Consider the following 12,241-nt stretch of genomic DNA (forward strand, 5'->3'; position numbering starts at 1 on the left):
AGAAAAATAAAAATAGATCCATACTTATCACCCTGCACAAAACTGAAGTCCAAGTGGATCAAAGACCTCAACATAAAACCAGACACATTAAATCAGCTACAAAAAAGTGGGGAATACCCTAGAACTCATTGGTACAGGAGAAAACTTCCTGAACAGAACACCAACAGCACAGGCTCTAAGAGCAACAATCAATAAATGGGACCTCATGAAACTGAAAAGCTTCTGCAAAGCAAAGGAAACTGTCATCAAAACAAAGCGACTGCCTACAGATTGGGAAATAATCTTCACCAACTCTTTATCTGACAGAGGACTCACATCCAGTATATATAAAGAACTAAAGAAGCTGAAAAGCAGCAAACCAAGTAATCCACTCAAAAAATGGGGAACAGAGCTAAACAGAGAATTCTCTGTAGAGGAATATCGAATGGCAGAGAAGCACTTAAAGAAATGCTCAACCTCATTAGCCATTAGGGAAATGCGAATCAAAACAACCCTGAGATTTCACCTTACACCCATGAGAATAGCCAAGATGAAAAACTCAAGTGACAACACATGCTGGAGAGGTTGTGGAGATAAGGGAACCCTTCTCTACTGCTGGTGGGAATGTAAACTTGTACAACCACTCTGAAAATCAATCTGGCACTTTCTCAGACAAGTAGGAATAGTGCTTCCCCAAGATCCAGCCATACCACTCCTAGGCATATATCCAAAAGAGGCTCAAGTACACAAAAAGGACATTTGCTCAACCATGTTTGTAGCAGCTTTATTTGTAATAGCCAGAAGCTGGAAACAACCCAGATGCCCCTCCACTGAAGAATGGATGCAGAAACTGTGGTACATCTATACAATGGAGTATTACTCAGCAATGAAAAGTAAGGAAATCATGAAATTTGCAGGTAAATGGTGGGACCTGGAAAGGATCATCTTTAGTGAGTTGTCTCAGAAGCAAAAAGACAAACACGGTATATACTCACTCATATAAACATACAACATAGGATATACCCACTAAAATCTGTAAATCTAAACAAACTAAGCAAAAGAGAGGACCCTAACTAAAATGCTCAATCCCCATCCTGAAAGGCAAAGAGGATGGACATCAGAAGAAAAAGAAAACAGGAAACAACCTAGGAACCTGCTACAGAGGGCCTCTGAAAGCCAGAAGAAGAAAACAGGCAACAACCTAGGAACCTGCCACAGAAGGCCTCTGAAAGCCTCTGCCCTGCAGACTATCAAAGCAGATGCTGAGCCTGATGGCCAACTGTTGGGCAGAGTGAACAGAATTTTATGTAAGAAGTGGGAAATAGTAAGAGCTGGAGAAGACAAGGTCTCTACAAGGAGAGCAACAGAACAAGAATATTTGAACACAGTGAACTTCCCAGAGATTCACACTCCAACCAAGTGTGAGATAACCTAGAACTCCTGCACAGATGTAGCCCATAGCAGTTCAGTGTCCAAGTGGGTTACATAGTAATGGGAAGAGGGACTGCCTCTGACATAATCTGATTGGCCTGCTCTTTGATCACCTCCCCCTGAGGGGTAGCAGCCTTACCAGGCCACAGTAGAGGAAAATGCAGCCACTTTTGATGAGAACTGATAGACTAAGACCAGAAAGGAGAGGAGAACCTCCCCTATCAGTGGACTTGGGGAGTGGCATGCACGCAGAAAGTGGAGGTAGGGTGGGATCGGGAGGGGAGGAGGGAGGGGCTTATGGAGGGATACAAAATGAATAAAGTGTAATTAATAAAAAATTAAAAAAAGAAAGAAAATAAAAGAAAGTAAAATAAGAAAAAAAAAAAAAGAAAGTAAGAGCTAACCAATAATGTCAAGTGAGATAACCGGATGTTCATCCTCCCAAGGTCCTAAAAAAAAATAAGATTTTTTGCATAGAATAAAATGGCATCCTTTACTATTTTCTCAGCTGTAATAATTTATAAAATTTTCACACAAAAATATTGTTTTCTCAAATTTAAAAAAGAATTAAGCAATATGTGGGTACACATGTCTGTAATCTGAACAACTGGGATGTAGAGTCAGGAAGACTGGGAGTTCAAGGCCATTGTACCTTTCCAAGTTCAAGTCCATCAGTGCTCTATGAGAACTGGACTCAAAATGACAAAATAAAATAAGCAAAAATGAAGTAAATAAAATAATAAATAGCAATATGTTTGGTTACCTTTGTGGCCAATTGATTCTTGCTCCCCTAACATTCCTTTCTAATTTATTAAAGATATCCTGGATTTTACAGTCATGATGTTTGAAAGGTAATAATCTTTTGCTTGGTTCTGTAGATCTACTTCGATTAACTTAAGCAAATCAAGTTGATGTAAAGTCTCTGACTCAGGGATTGGATGTGAACCACATTAAAATGTGTCTAGGAACACTCAGTTCCGGGACTGTAGTTTGAACTATTGGAGATGAACTATTGTCTGATTCTCCACTCGGCATGACTCATAATTGTGCACCTGGGCTGACTTCTGTGATGGACAGTACAGAATTCTTTGATGAGCAAAAGCTGTGAGCCTACAATGATAAGCAGAGGTAAAACTTCTCACTCCCAGTGTTTTTAGGACTCCCAGTGTATGCATATAATGCTCTAAGTTTTTTTTTTTTTTTTTTTTTTTTTTTTTTCCCTGATGAAGTGTGTCCTTCCCTGCCTGGATCTCTAGTCACCAAATAACTTCATGTGGGTACTAAGCCTGAGATTTACACAATAAACTCTGTCTTCAATAAGACTTTAGGGTCACCTTACTGAAACAATTCTTCATTATTAAATAAAATGCTGGGACCGAAGCTAGAGAGATGGCTCAGTGACTGAGAGCAGTTGCTGCTACTGCTGAGGGGCTGGGTTCAGTCACCAGCACACACATAGTAACTCATAACTTTCTGTAACTCCAGTCTCAGGGCATCTTCTGACCTCTACATGCATAAAAATCACACATGGTACACATATGTGCAAGCCAACATGTACACATGTAAAATAAATATTTATTTTAAAAGATATATATTTTTAAAGCTGAGACAGCTCAGGTCTCAATAGAAATCTATCTTTGTAACTCACTGGTGTGGCTGTGATTCTATCAAAGGAGAAGCATCTGCAATCTACGTCAACAAAATGAATTCTCTCCTTTTTTAAAGTGAGAGAACTGAGGAGGTGACCTCTGTACTCCCCTCCACATGAGAGAATGTTGGGTTGGAAGTAGATATTCCAGAGAACACTTTTAGAGAGTAGCAGCCAGGAGTATCCACGGCTGAACATAACCACATCACTTAGGCAGAGCTCAGGGTTGTACCAGATGGGAGAGATTCCTTGTAAGTTGCCCTCTAGAATTAAATGTTCTCAGACTATAGCTTTGACTTCTTGAGGACTTTTTCTTTATGATAGCCACATGTGGATGAAGATTTTTACTTTGCCAAGTGATTCTAGCAGCTCTTTCCTTAAAACCCATTTTGATGGTACCTCTTATATCTCAGAGTCCTTTTAGCTTTAAACTGCTTTAGCAATTTATTTTTAGACATTGAATAAGATAACTCTAAAAGGGAAGAAAACATGTTAGCTTCTCTGATTTCTCATAGCACTGGAGCTGCCAATGGAGACTTTTCTGGTTTTTCTGTTTCTTTCCATTGTTGCATTGATTCTTTGGAAATCTACAGCAATGTGCTCACAGTATTTGTATTCAATTTTCATGGTTTGACTAATGTCAGCAGAAGCAAGATAAAGCAGTTACTTATTTACGTAGTGACATGAATACAAGAATTGTTTATGAGTAGAAATGTTTCATTAAATCTTTGAGAAATAAGGACTGAAGGTCTGTATTTTTCTGGAACATGTGTACTTAGAAAGGAATTTATTTTGACTTATGGAAATCATTTATTTTTGTTATTGTTTTGAACAAATAAGATGTTGAGTGCTTAGCATGAGACAAATATAAAGTTTATGTTTGTTTTTTCTTTCTTTTCAAATATTTGGATATTACTACTTAAGGAAAGAAATGTTTTTGTTGTTGTTTTGTATGTTTATTTTGTTTTTCACACTGAACTACAAGCAGAGATTGTAAATCCACTTGGGTCTTAAAATTGTGAGTGAGAGAAAATGAGCTGGCACAGGAGTACGAGATAGTACCAGTAGGGTGAATTTTTGCTATCTTAGTTTCTCTTAAAATTCTCAGGTGGTTGCAGGATGTTCCTCTTTCTCTCCATGATAGGCTTTGAAGCATATATATGTATATATGGTTATTGCTATTATTATATTACATGCTGACCACAGTTTTCCCTCTCTCCTTTCCTTTCCTCCCAGATTCTTTCCCCTCTTCCCTTCTTCCCTCATCTGCATTCACTCCTTTCCCATGGGGGCTTAGAACATATTTTGAATCTTCTCTTGGACTTCTATGTGTTGAGGAATTTTGTCTGAGAGGAATAAAAGCTAACAAGAATTTGATAAAATAGCAAAGCAACTTGTAGGCCTAGATTTTTACCAAACCTACTTTATTTAGGGTTCTTAAACACCTTTATGTTTTTTTTTCTAACTCCCTTAGGTAGGAGATTAGTAGGGAAAGGGGGTGTAGACCTCTTTTATCTACTTCTTGTATCAATGGGTCCTTAACAGATTTACCAATTTCACTCCTCAGAATACCAGCAGACAAGTCCAAAGGCCAACTCTAAGTAGCAACACAAATCAACACAATTCAGAAGATCAGGATAAGTCAGTGAAAGCCACAAGACTCAGTTGGATTGCCCGGAGAAATTCTCTGGAACTTTTCTCTCTGCAAAGTCATGTGTCAACAAAAATGTTGATCTAAAAAGTAATGTCTTAAAAAAAATCTGGGCCCAGGGGTCTTTTCTGATACCGATGCTCCAATCAAGGACCATGCATGGAGATAACCTAGAACCCTGCACAGATGTAGGCCATTGCAGCTCAGAATCCAAGTGGGTTCCCTAGTAAGGGGAATATGGAATGTCTCTGACATGAAAACTCAGTGGCTGGCTCTTTGATCACCTCCCCTGAATGGGGAGCAGCCTTACCTGGCCATTGAGGACAACAATGCAACCATTCCTGATGAGACCTGATAGGCTATGGTCAGATAGAAGGGGAGGAGGACTACTCCTATCAGTGAACTGGGGGAGGGGCATGAGAGGAGATAAGAGAAGGAGGGAACAAAGGAGGGGACCACAGCTGGAATACAAAGTGAATAAACTGTAATTAATATAAAAACTTTTAAAATAAAAAATTAATAGCTAATTAATTAATTGATTGATTAAATTAAAAAAGTGATGTCTCACTGTCCATGGGTTTCTATATATCTTTTCTTCTCAAAGTCTAGCCACAGATATTCTCAGCTGGCCAAAATCACGCCTCTCACACGAGAGAGCTCACAGTAAAACATTATGTGTCCTCTCATAAGCCAGCCTCCAGCAAAAACGTCATGTGCCCTCTCACAAGACACTTGCAGCAAAACACTGCATGATGAAACCGAGTCTTCAACCAGAAATGTCTACTTCTGCAACTGGTGGAGAAAATTTAGAAAAGGCTGCCCATGATTTCAGAAAACTTACCTTTTTATTTTATGATTCTAGTTGTTTTGTAAGCACGAGTTGTGTTTACAGTAGCACAGGATTTTGACTATCAGCCCTAAGAGGGATGATGCGGTAATGACTGGGAGGATTTGCTAGATGGAGTTGTAAGATTCTGGTGACCTTCTTGTTGATATAATCAAGACTCATGTTCTAAATATTCCACACACCTTGCATAAAAATCTAAATATATGAATAGTTGAATTAAGGAATAAATGACACAAAATGTAAATCTAATTAAACAAAAGTGAACTGTGCAATTTTAAGTGTTTCCTTTTAGAAGCATGTAAATGTTAATGGGATTTTGTTACCCAAAGGCTTTTTATTTGTTTTTGTGTATTAGAAAAGTTGTACTTAGAATAGATTCCACATTTAGAGTTTGTTTTTAATATGGTACTTTGAAAAGCCTCAAGGAATTTTATTTCCACCTTCATCACGACAAAAATGGTACAAACTTTGTAGCTTATACTTTATGTCTATAAATAGTCAATATAAATTTGGTCTTGATGGAATGATAATGAATCAAATGAATCATTTTAATTTTTGAAAACTAGTACCTTACTCCTAAGGTATGATCAAATAAGTCAGAAGATCTCATTGGTTGGTTGTTATGATGGTTGTTATTTTTACTTATTTGTTTTGTTCTTTTCATGTAGGGTCTTTTATACTACAGCTTAGAGTCAAACTCACTAAGTAGCTGAGGATGACCTTGAACTTCTGATTATCCTGCCTCTAACTCCAAGGTGCTATGCTGACAGGCTTATAACAGAATGCGCAGAAAAAAATTCTCATTCTTTTAAACAAGTGGGGAGACATGGTAAGAAATTGGGTTTCCAATGGCCTTGATTCATATACCCACGAACCCAGAATAATCTCAGACCTATAGTATAGATATGGTGAAAACTTACCATTACTTCTTCCTAAAATAACAGCAGGATTTTTTCTGTTTATGTCATATTCATGTTTGGAGAGTTACTTTTCAAATACTCCATGTGATTGCAGAAGTGCACAACAAACGTGGTTCCTGAAACTTCTTCAGCCCCTTCAATTTGATGGACCATTTGTATTAATTCTCCAGCTGGTGTTATGCTGAGCCAGGGAGAGTGTCAAAGCCATGAATGTTCCAATGTTGGGTGCTGGATGAAAGGAGATGTGCCATTTTCTAATAGTAGTGAAGATAGAGGATTGAGACTTTTTTGTCCTTGCCATGGAAGGAGAGAAGATTGAGGATTTTAAATTTCATGTCTCATTTTTACCAAATAAACTGGTTTTGCTTCTAAGAACATAATAATAAAAATTATTGTCACCAGCACAAATGTTCTCAGCTTTGCCTCACACCATCACAAGAACCTGTAGGTATGAGTAAGTACTCTGAGTTCTCTAAGTTCTTCATCTTTCAAAATGGAGATGAGGAGTTTTACCATATTTTGTTGCTGCTGTTCCTATGAAGCTAGGTTAATAGAATTTCATTTAACGATACATCCTTTCAGTACATTAAACATTACACAAATTCAGTTGCACTATTTTCCAAAGGAGAATTTTATTCATAGGAGATGGAGGCTATCTGATGATTTTAAATCAAACATTGACATTTTAAAAAATATATAATTGATATTTTTCATTATAATTTAATTGAGGCACATGACTGCAAGGAGATATAAGCAGGATGCATGTTTCATTTAGTAATTGCACTGGGTGCGTAGAATCTACACTTAGATGTTCTATGTCCCCCTTGAAACAGCCTGTCACTCTATTATGTTGTCATCAACATCAGGGACTGCACAATTGTTGGCACACGGCTTTCGCATTAGGTCCAAAGATGCAGACACATGGCATGCATATCACAAAACAGGAAGGGGCAGGAATGATGAAGCCATCAAACTTTGAACAGAACCACAGAGATAATGAAGCTTCTCTTTGAATCATTTGATACAACTTTCTTTAAATTCTTCTAAATCTTCTCATTTTGCATTATCAGTGACAGGTCATGACTGGAATGACAGTAGTCTGCACACCCACGAATTTAATTACATGTAGGTTGTGACTCTATCAGAGGACTACAGCATTCTTAGTTCCATGCTGCCTTGAAAAATAACCTTAAATTAGTAAAAGATGACATTCAAGTCCTGTTTGAGTTTCTGGAGTTAGTGATTAAATTTTATCACCATAAAACACTTTTCTGTTTTAATCTGCATCAACCTCTGTTTATTTTACTTTTTGCAGAAATGGGGCATAGATTCCATTGTGCTCATTGAAAGGAAAAAGTATGCTGAAGTAAAGCTAAATTGGGGACATATATATTCCCTTTGCCTTTTCTGTAAATTGGATTAATAATAACATGCTTCAATTATGTTATTAGTAATAAATAATATTACCCATGATTCAACCATATTTTGATCCTAAGCAAGTATTCTATGTAGGGAATGTATGGATGTGCTAATAACTCATTGTATATATAAATAAAATTCTCAAAATAAATTAAAAATATTATATTTTAAAAGTGAGTATCTAAGAACCCCCCCCCCACACACACACACACAACTGTTTATTGTGTTATGCTCTCATGCTTTTAAAGTGGCTCTTGCTCTTGGTGACTGAGTGCCAGAATCTGCAGGCTTTGCTTATTATTCAGGAAAAGGGGTCAGTGCAGCTTTTTCCTTTGTGTCCTTGTATTTCCTCTGAGCAAAGCTACCCCAGGAGCAAGGTCATCCCTCGGAGCCCTAGTGCAACTGAGAGCAACAACCTACCTCTTTCTCTGGTACCCATTCAGTGGTATGGTTCATACTCTTTGACAAAGTAAAAGCTTTCGAAGATCTTAGTGGCTTACAACTTTTTAAATATGTGCTATCAAAAAATGGTCCCATGTATTTCTATTTTAAGATAACTCACCCAGATGTCATCAGGAATGTGTTCATCTTTTAAAACTGTGCATGTGCCATTTTGTATATATATATATATATATATATATATAAAGGTGGGGGTTGATGGAGATGGGAAAGGGAAGGACTGCTTCATCAATTATGGGCAACATTTTAATCACCAGGGGAAATATCTCTTGGTGCCATTCACATCACTCTGTCTTTCCCCTAGCAATCACAGTGACAATGTGACATTGTGTAATTGAGTAGGCTGATTTGCACATATGAAAACACCCATGGAAAAGTGTCAAAATAATAACAGAACCCAGGTCTTCAAAGTGATATGTGGTGTTAACTATTGCCACCAGTGAAGTAATGACAGATTTGTAAAATTATAGTTTTTCAGATATTCCTGAAAACTCTTCAATAAATGTTTATTTCACTCTTTTACTTGAATTCACTCTGGGGAAATACATGTGAATGAAAATTAACCCTTTTTTGTTTTCATTCAAGCCAAGTGTGTGTGTAAATTGGATTCAGCTTCCAAGTTGAGAGTATTTATAGTTGCTCTCAAATAGTATTACACTCAATCAGTGTGTGTCCAAGAATAAGAAGACAGTAAAATATTGAAAATGCTGTTTCTTCATAAGCTTACAATTATTCTTTGCAACTGTCTGGGTACAGGATTTATAATGCTTAAAGCCTTTCAAAACTCTGCCAAGTAAATACTCAAATAAAGATCTTGAAAAATAGAAATAGGTGGTTTTGTTAAGTTTGTTTTTTCCCTCAAAATCTTAGCTTTCTGGATAAAAAAAGGGGGGCTTCAAAAGACAATTCCAAATCCAATAGTCACATGGGTGTCCCTGGTCAAACTAAATGATTCCAACTATATAACCAAAGGTCATAAGTCTGGGGAAAAAACTGGTAGTGATTTGGTGCTGGACATTGTTAACCAGAATGACAAGGAGATAAGAGAAGATGGAGGAGGAACAAAAATCAGAAATACATCATTTACAAGTATGAAAATTTGGCAAAAAAATTAGTCAATAAAGAAAGAATTCATGAATATTCCTCATATTTTATTTTATTTACAAATGTAATTAATTACTTTATTCACCTTACATCCAGATCTTAGATCCCCCTTCCTCTCTTTCTGTTTCTACCCTTTCTTCCTTATCCTCCTCCCTGCTACTCCTCACTTAAGGAGAGCCTCTCCATCCCAACTCACACCAGCCTATCAAGTCACATCAAGACTTAGTGCATTTTCTTCCCTTGTGGCCTGGTGAGGCCCCTAGGGAGTGCAAATAAATTTCTATGTGGCAAGAGATTTATACATTAACAGAAAAAAATATGATGCATTACATGGAATGTTGTATTGGTTCTGTTAAGTCTTTTATTTTGTGTGTTGGGAAATATTCACATTTGCAACTAAATGTTAAATTTTATTTTTTTTGACTATGAAAATAGTTGATTTTTTAAAATAAAGACAGTAGAAAAAATTGAGGCTTGCAGAATGCCAGCATCATAAAAATAAGTAAACAGGATTCTACCTATTACACTTAATTATGCTGATGTAATTCAACTCTAAATTTTCAGCCTACAAGACAATTCATTTCATTTGAACAAAATTATGAAACAAAGGTGTTACTAACTATTTGAAAAAAAGCAAACAAACTAGTCTAATGATTGAAGTTCAGATAACTGCTAACTAACAGCACTAGCTTAATGCAACTTAGAATAACAAAATGTGGCTACGTAGTATATTTTGGGAGATTTTAGCTATAAAAATACATTTCACTTGCAGTCTGCTCTCAAATATCACACTTTTTGTAGTGAGACAGAGAATAGGGAGCACGTGATTCAATTTCATAAACAGATCTCTGAGTGCCATTGATGTAGGAACAAGGAGACAGGAATATAATTTACCCCTAAAAATCTCCACAGATCTCATAGATACTTCAGGATACATAGAGCAGATGTATATGGGTAATAGCGGATAATGTATTAAATTTCCCAGTTAGTCAACAGCCCACAAACAAGCTACTATTTTGGAAAACCGTTGTGCATAGTAACTGATAAGTTAGTGAGGCTGTAAAGTGGGGTGAGAACAAGAGGCCCCTTCACTTGCCACAGTCTAAAATGTTATGTGATTTCTGAACTCTCCATAGAATCTGTCCTCAGTTCAGGCTGGCTTGTAACTTCCTTCTGATTTATATTCTTCCTGGCTCCAGAATATTCTTTCAGAGAGAGATATGTGCAGAGTTTGCTTCCAGCAAACCCAGTTTGCAACCACAAATACTGTGACCAACCTAGTGGGGGTGATCTGAGAATGACCTTCACTACAGCCCACAGAATGCTAATCAGTACTGACCGCTAACTGACACCACCTCTGCTATTCCTGTGCCTCAGTGGGCTTCTATTCCATAACTTGCTCTAGTGCACATTTTATCCTCTGATACATACTATACATGCTCATAACTAAAGCCAGAAAGTCCCCTCCCTCTACCCAGTCTGTCAGTTGCTATACAGTAACATACAATACATAAAATACAAACTCTTCTCTGATGTGTAACATGGGATTTTTCCAGAACACTAATGAGATCATGGTAAACATTCAGGAACTCCTAGTACTCAGAGGTGGAAAATTGCTGCTGCTGCTGCTGCTGAGATGAACCTCAGGAACTAGTCATCATTGTTCCAAGTGCACATTCTTCTGAGGGGAGTCTTCTCTTTCATGGCTGTGGGGTGTTATGTAGTTAAATTCTGTCATAGGCACAATTCTAGGTTTTAAGTTACTGGTCTTCCACTACAATTTTTATGGAAAACGCTTAACTTTGGAAAAGTTGATTATTATACCATTGATGGCATTAAAAGCGCTGTCCCTGAGCATTTTTGTTTGTATTTCTTTCCATGTTTCTGGAGGTTTGTCAGGGACACCTGACCTTCTTATGTGTGTCTATCAAACCCTGTTGATTGTTATTCAGTGTGCAACCAAGATAACTGATAAAATAAATGAGTAGAAAAAAAACACATCAGAAATAGTTTTTATTTTTTTTTCTCTCCTGATTGCTCACAGTGTGTGTTTGCAAAAGCATGAAATTGTGACACCATTCTGTATCATGAATGCCTGTATGTCCTTCAGTTCTCAGTGCCAAAAGTGATTTTTAAGATCAGTTACAATGACGGGGATGAAAGAAAATAATTTTGTAAAGAAAAGGAAGCATGGCTTCTTTTTTGATTTTCAAACATTCTACTGTGCAGTAGTCTTCTCTTTTCTTTAATGAAGCATTTCCAGTGACAGGTGAGATTTGAGCTCTTTTGAGCTTGGTAGTTCCTCTTTGCCCCTACTTTCTTTCTCTCTTTCTTCTTGTCTTCTTCTTCAACCTCCATTTTTTTTCTTCTTCATCATTATACTTAGTATTTGAAAACCAGCAATTAGTCCAGAATAATAATGAGGGAATTTGCCCAGTCATATTTTCAGGAAAGACTGCAATGATTTTCCAATCTGCTAACCCATACTCAGTTTGAATTATCCACAAAATGCAATGCCATAATCAGGGCAGACTCGTTACTAGATTTTTTTTCTGGTTGTTTCATCAGGGTTTTCCCTGCTACTTAGTGGTTATTTAAACTCACCAGAAAATGTTATAAGCTGTGCAGCCTGGGAAAGCCATACACTGCCACTAAGTATCACTGCAAACTGGGAGCTTCCTATTTTGATGAACACTGACACAATTCTTTTACACTCCTATGGGGTCTCATGATGGAGGATAAATTACCCAAGATGACACCAAGGGAAGGTACATCTGGATTCT

The sequence above is a fragment of the Psammomys obesus genome, unplaced genomic scaffold (assembly GCF_907164565.1).
Source record: "Psammomys obesus unplaced genomic scaffold, mPsaObe1.curated_primary_1811, whole genome shotgun sequence".
NCBI lineage: Eukaryota > Metazoa > Chordata > Mammalia > Rodentia > Muridae > Psammomys > Psammomys obesus.